The 7,500-nt window shown below is 48.4% G+C and overlaps 1 protein-coding gene across 3 annotated transcripts in view; it reads right to left on the bottom strand.

Moving 5' to 3' along the window:
- Positions 1–7,500, bottom strand: part of znf469 (zinc finger protein 469) — a 256,202-nt gene that overhangs the window by 186,804 nt on the left and 61,898 nt on the right. The gene's annotated exons all lie outside the window — the stretch shown is intronic.

Below are 7,500 nucleotides of genomic sequence, written 5' to 3'. Positions count from 1 at the left end.
TGCAAAGGAACGAGAGCGAGAGTCTAATGCAAATCACTGTCACTAAGGTAACCATGATGTCATTTACATGCCCAGATTTATAGCGGGTTGGTACCTTTACTCAGTTTCTCCGTAAAATACCCAGTAAACTTTTATGAATTGGCCTGCCTGCCTGCCTGCGACATTGGGAAAATGTAGCAAGGAGCTAAGCCATGCCTGCCATCTTGAGTAGGTGCCATCATCCATCTCTAAAAATGTAACAGTCTGCCTGGGGAGTTTGTGGGACTGTTAACTGATGCAAGACCGCAGACGTACCACAGAGATCAGTGCATTCAGAGTCTAAAGACACGGACAGGACCCACACAACTTCACAGATGAGAGAGAGAGGGGGAGGGAGAGAAAGAAAGAAAAGGAGGTGAAGAATAAAGTGAATATGGGATAAGTGGGGAAAGAGGACACAGAAGATGAATGCCATAATGGAAGCATGATGTCACACTTCCCCCACAGTCAAGTCCCAGATGTGATAAGACAACAGCAGGCCTCATTAAATTTGTTTACTTCTTTCAAGTCACTCGTTGTTTTAAGGAGGCAAATGGGACCAGGCAGCGAAAGGGACAGAGAGTCTTGTTGCTGAAAAACAAGGAGAGGGCCAGAGAGAAAATCAATCTCTTCTCATGAGTGAGCATTTACTAGAGATGGTGCTCCTTAGTATATTATGCATATGTGTGTGTCTGTGTGTGTGTGTGTGTGTGTGTGTGTGTGCGTGTGTGTGTGTGTGTGTGTGTGTGCGTATGTGTGTGTGTCTGCGTGTGTGTGTGTGTGTGTATGTATGGGTGTGTTTGTGTGTGTGTGTGTGTGTGTGTGTATGTGTGTGTGTGTGTGTGTGTGTGTGTGTGTGTGTATGTGTGTGTGTGTGTGTGTATGTGTGTGTGTATGTATGGGTGTGTTTGTGTGCGTGTGTATGTGTATGTGTGTGTGTGTGTTTGTGTGTGTGTATGTGTGTGTGTGTGTGTGTGTGTGTGTGTGTGTGTGTGTGTGTGTTTGAGTGTGTGTGTGTTTGTGTGTGTGTCTGACTGTGGGTGTGCGTGAGCAGGCAACTTTACACACATCAGTCTACGAGCACGCACATGTGTCCACTCTAGTGTGTGTGGCTATTTACACAGCTGGAAACGGAGCGGATTCTCTTCACCTGGCTCCGGCTCCCGCGGAGGCTCCCGTGATCGGCCTCGTCCAGACGGCCTCTGGCACCCGCCTCCGAAAACAAGAGGGGCTTCGCTTACCAAAATCTCCCCGCATTAGGGGCCGCCGCGGCAGGCCAAATCCCCTACAAAAAGCCCCAGTGTTTGTGGACGGGGGCGAGGCTTGCCTTGCCGTTCTCTCTCAGCCCCTGCGATAGCTCTGATTGCTCTGGCAGAGCTCAGGTGGATCTGCCTTGTGGGCCCGCCGCCCACTTTCCACCCCATTCAAGTTTCCATTCGCGTACGCCACCCCCCGACTGGACCGGACTGGACTGGAGCCGGCGGCAGGCCCCCGGGCCGGATCCAACACCTCGGGCTCAGACCGGCGCGCTTCCGCTGGCCCAACACACACACACACACACACACACACACACACACACACACACACACACACACACACATTGGCTCTGGGACTCGCAGCTACCTGTGAATCTCTCACATGACTCCAGAGACTGCAGACTGCCAGGTCTCACCTCTACCTTTAGCTCTCTTTATCTCTCCATCCCTCTCTCTCTCTCTCTCTCTCTTTATCTCTCCATCCCTCCTCCCCTCTCTCTCTCTCTCTCTCTCTCTCTCTCTCTCTCTCTCCCCTTCTCTCATACTGTTCAATATCTTTCCGCCCCATTTGACTGCTGTGTTCTCAATAACCTCCAACCGAGCCAATACCTTCCATTACTTTAACATCTGTGTAATGTTTCTACATCTGTAGGTCTTATCTTTATGTGTGCACTGTATAACCCACACCCCCCACCCCATCCTCAACTCTCCCCCACGTCTCTGCTCGGCCTTCAGTCTCTCCCTCTCTCCCTCTCTCCCTCTCAGTCTCTCCCTCCATCAGTACTTTGCTTTCCCTCTGCGAGCTGCCATCTTCTCTCCCTGGAGAGCAAGCCCAAGTGTCTGGACAGCCAGGCTATCTAAACTCCTCTGTGCCGCACGCTCCTAAGGCATGGTGGCTCGCTCGGTGACCCCCCCCCCCACCACCACCGGGGCCACACCCACATTACGCCATCGCCCACTGACTGTGGCCTGGTGGTGCACCATGCAGAACGGCACAGAAAGCGACAAATGAAGTGCTGCTTAATCGCCCTGAAAGCAGAGCGTGGTTATGGGGCTGCCGACTGCGCTCTCTCTCCATCTCTCTCTCCCTCACTCTCTCCCTCACTCTCTCCATCTCTCTCTCCCTCACTCTCTCCCTCACTCTCCCTCTCTGTCTCTCCCTTTTCTTTCCCTCTCTCTCTTTCTCTCTTTCCTCGGGGGAACGAGCTGTCTTTTTGCGGCTAGGAGGGTGGAAGGGGTGGGATGGTCATGGTGTCCTCTCCCCCTCGCTCTCCCTCCCGTCACATCACATGCGCTCGGGCTTTAACCAGGGCTGACGCCGCCTGCTGCGATCTCAAGTGCCTTGGACAGGAAGCGGCCCATCAGCAGATGAGTGAGCGGAGCTCGGGACCAATTAACCGTCTGGAGCTGGAGAATGGGGGGGGGGGGGGGGCTGAGAGAATAGGCGCAAGAAAAAACTACAGATGGATGAAAGAGAGAGAGAGAGAGAGAGAGAGGGGGGGGTGAGAGAAAGACACAAGAGACAGAGAGAGGGAGAGGCCAAAAATAACTGGCAAACAAACAAAGGGAGAGCAGGAGAAAAGAGAGTGAGAGATGGAGAGTGAGGGCCGAAAACAAAAGATGGACAAAACGAAACAGAGCGAGAGAGAGAAATAGGGAGAGAGAATGAGAGAGAGAAGGCATAGTGAGAGAGGGCAGAAAGCTGGACTTGTGCTGGGTCCAGGGCCTCGTGAGCGCGGGATCAAGTGCTTTTGTCCTCTCATTAGGCCTCCGTCTTGCAGCCGCCATCGCCACAGCCTCTATCTAATTGCGATGCGCCCCCAAACCCAGATCTCTGGCAGCGCACTGAGCCCCTGCACACAGCATAGGCCAGCCCCCCATAAAAGAGTCAGATTCATAAATAAACAGCCCGACCCGGACCAACTGGGTGTAGAAACAACCCCCACCCCCCCCCCCCCACCCCCCACACACACACACACATACACACACACACATTTAAAATCCCTCATCTCAAATTCACACACCTACACACCATGAGGTGGGAGGCCTGGGTGTGCAAAAAGTGTGACTTTAGTTATGGAGCTAAGCTATAAGTGTGTACACACACACACACACACACACACACACACACACACACACACACACACACACAAACACACACATACATACAAACACAGTCTGGCGGGGTAAACCATACACTTTCCCAGACAACACTCACACAAACTCTTGCACCATAACAAGCCACTGCCACAAAAAAAAACTCCTCATGCACACTGAATGATTCACACCCATTAAGGAACACAAACACACATTGTCTTTCAACACACAATCCTCACCACCAAGCACAGCACAAACAGCTGGTTCCTATCAGAAAGCAACACAACACATGCACATACTGTACACACACACACACAACCAACAACCAACACACGTACACACACACAGCAGGTTGCAATAGTCTGATAGAGCTTTCTAATGCCCAGAGAGATAAATAGATATTCAAGTTGGTTTGTTTTTGTTTGATTCAGTCTGGGATTATTACAATATTAATATTTATTTAATAGTAAATTAAGAGCAAAAAAAGTGCTTTGGAAACTTGGGAAGAAACCACCCATTGATAAGTAAGGGATAATGTATTGTACGCCGATAATTATCAGAAAATAAGACCCGACAGGGAGAACAGAACCCCGACGCGCAGCGGAGGGGTTTTGCTTCGACCTAAAGGGACTTATTTTCTGATAATCACCGGCGGACAATACATTATCCCGCTTATTACACGGCTACTTGCCAAAACGAGAAAAGAGACCTAACACAATGAATCTTTAAAAATGATTTTGCTACCGTTTCGTGTCTTCCGCTGACAAAATAAATAGCCTAGTTCGCCACACAAATAGAACTTGACAGTTTCAGGTGTTGCGTGGCAACGTCTTACTAGCTTACTTTCCCTTTCAATGAAATTCCATTGCAATAAGCGAACGGAATTCTTGCGGAGGGATATGAAAGACGTTAATCAACCCGTTGCCATTGACAGCGGTGATTATATACTTTGCCTGTGATTTATATAGATTTAACATAGGCCCGAACGTTGGGAAGGCCCATTCATGTGAATGGAACTTTCTGCAGCACTCTGAAGAGCCGTGTAATAATTAAGCCAAAAAGTAGACAACCAAAGTCGGTGATGACAACTAAATAGTCTCACTAAATGCATGATGTGACCAAGACTTCCGACTATGTAATGACAGCAATTAGACAAAAAACAGGGGGAAACAGCTAATTCAAATCACAGAGCAGTGCAGCTCCAGTTCATTATCACCACCTAAGAGAGGGGCCATTTCCCACAAGCACAGAGAGCCGTGCCAGCTATTCAACACAAATTTAAAAAGCACCGCAGGCACAAAACCCTGGAAATGGCTTACCTGTGTTGCCGTGTGTGTGTGTGTGTGTGTGTGTGTGTGTGTGTGTGTGTGTGTGTGTGTGTGTGTGTGTGTGTGTGTGTGTGTGTGTGTGTGTGTGTGTGTGTGTGTGTGTGGGTTGGTGTGTGTGTGTGTGTGGGTTGGTGTGTGTGTGTGTGTGTGTGTGTGTGTGTGTGTGTGTGTGTGTGTGTGTGTGTGTGTGTGTGTGTGTGCGCGTGTGTGTGTGTGTGTGTGTGTGTGTGTGTGTGTGGGTTGGTGTGTGTGTGTGTGTGTGTGTGTGTGTGTGTGCCTGTGTGTGTGTGTGTGGGTTGGTGTGTGTGTGTGTGTGTGTGTGTGTGTGTGTGTCTGTGTGTGTCTGTGTGTGTGTGTGTGTGTGTGTGTGTGTGTGTGTGTGTGTGTGTGTGTATGTGTGTGTGTGTGTGTGTGCCTGTGTGTGTGTGTGTGTGGGTTGGTGTGCATCCAGGATAGAGATCTGTAAGAGATGGACTGAAATATGGATGAACAAGGCAGACACATTGAAAAACCCAAACCCAAAAATCAAGATTTTTTTTTGTGAGGCCCAAGACTTAAGATTGTGTGTGTGTGTGTGTGTGTGTGTGTGTGTGTGTGTGTGTGTGTGTGTGTGTGTGTGTGTGTGTGTGTGTGTGTGTGTGTGTGTGTGTGATGAGGTGGAGTGCGGGGTAATGAAGGCCGTAGTTGTGTGTGAGCCAGAGGGAGACGATAATGAGCAGCACAGTGACTCCTCTCCTGACTCAGACTGCTGATGGTGTTCAGCCAGAGGACATCTCAAGAAACACACACACACACACACACACACACACACACACACATACAAACACACACACACACACACACACACACACACACACACAGCACACGCATACACACACACACACACACACACACACACACACACACACAGCACACACACACACACACACATACACACACACACACACACACACACACACACACACACACACAGCACACGCATACACACACACACACACACACACACACACACACACACACACACACATACAAACACACACACACACACACACACACACACACACACACACACACACACACACACACACACACACACACACACACACATACACACACACACACACACACACACAGCACACGCATACACACACACACACACACACACACACACATACAAACACACACACACACACAGCACACACATACACACACACACACACACACACACACACACACACACACAGCACACACACACACACACACACAGCACACAGCACACACTACATACTGTACACAGCACACGCACACAGCACATGCATACACACTCATGTATAGGCACACAGACAGACTTTCGTAAGCATATGTGACTGTATACACAAACACACACCATCTTGCACACAATACAACAGCAATAACAAGGCTGTACGCATGCAAATGTGCACACACACTGAAATGTAACACACTCACACATACACAGACACACATTGCAGGCAACAGATACACATTGACACATCCTGTTAATGACATTCAAAGCCCCTCATAACCTCTGCCCTCCATACATCACAGAACTCCTACAGACTTATACACCCTCCCGTTCACTACGTTCATCTACAGCAGGATTATTGTCAGTACCAAACATCAGGCTCAGCACAATGGGAGTCAGTACTAAACATCAGGCTCAGCACAATGGGAGTCAGTACCAAACATCAGGCTCAGCACAATGGGAGTCAGTACTAAACATCAGGCTCAGCACAATGGGAGCAAAGGCCTTTTCCTGTGCTGCACCCAGACTGTGGAACTCACTCCCCCCACACATCCACACCCTCAACTCCATCTCACAACACAAAACGGCTCTTAAAAACCCATCTTTGAAAGATAGCTTATGGACTCTAATGTGCCTTTCACTACCATTATACATATTGTTTCATTTGTGTGCTGATTATTATTTTTTTCCAGTGTTTACTCTGTAAAGAGGTCTCGGGTGTTCTGAAGGCGCTATGTACAGCAATAAATAAAATGTATTATTATTATTATTATAGGGACACAAATACACTAGCCAAATTCCTCCCGTACACCCTGCCTCATATAGGCACATTGGAACACGCAGGTATGCATATGTACACACACACACACACACACACACACACACACAGTACCTTTTGCTGAGTGAAGACAAATACACCAGCACCAAAAAAAACACCAAATACACATTACTGCTCAAACACATACAAAAACCAGCAGACACACACACACACACACACACACATTACTGCTCAAACAGCACATACAGACACCATGGAGGCACACACACACACAGACTATGCAGCTAATCATACACTATTTCCAAGCAAACACACACACACACACACACACACACACACACACACACACACACACACACACACACACACACACACACAAACACACATATACATACAAACACAGTCTGGCGGGGTAAACCGTACACTTTCCCAGACAACACTCACACAAACTCTTGCACCATAACAAGCCACTGCCACAAAAAAACACACATTGTCTTTCAACACACAATCCTCACCACCAAGCACAGCACAAACAGCTGGTTCCTATCAGAAAGCAACACAACACATGCACATACTGTACACACACACACACAACCAACAACCAACACACGTACACACACACACACACAGCAGGTTGCAATAGTCTGATAGAGCTTTCTAATGCCCAGAGAGATAAATACACATTCAGACATAAATACACATTGAACTCAGCACATACTTAACGTAAGGAGTAAACACCAGCTTGTGAACCATCTGAGT

This window comes from Alosa pseudoharengus, unplaced genomic scaffold (genome assembly GCF_046254945.1).
Source record: "Alosa pseudoharengus isolate Yale_2024_CS ecotype anadromous, Long Island Sound unplaced genomic scaffold, YU_APseudo_1.1 YU_APseudo_1.1_scf_10, whole genome shotgun sequence".
NCBI classification, from domain to species: domain Eukaryota; kingdom Metazoa; phylum Chordata; class Actinopteri; order Clupeiformes; family Clupeidae; genus Alosa; species Alosa pseudoharengus.
Note: the sequence above shows the minus strand (reverse complement) of the source record. Positions and strands in the feature narration are given on the sequence as shown.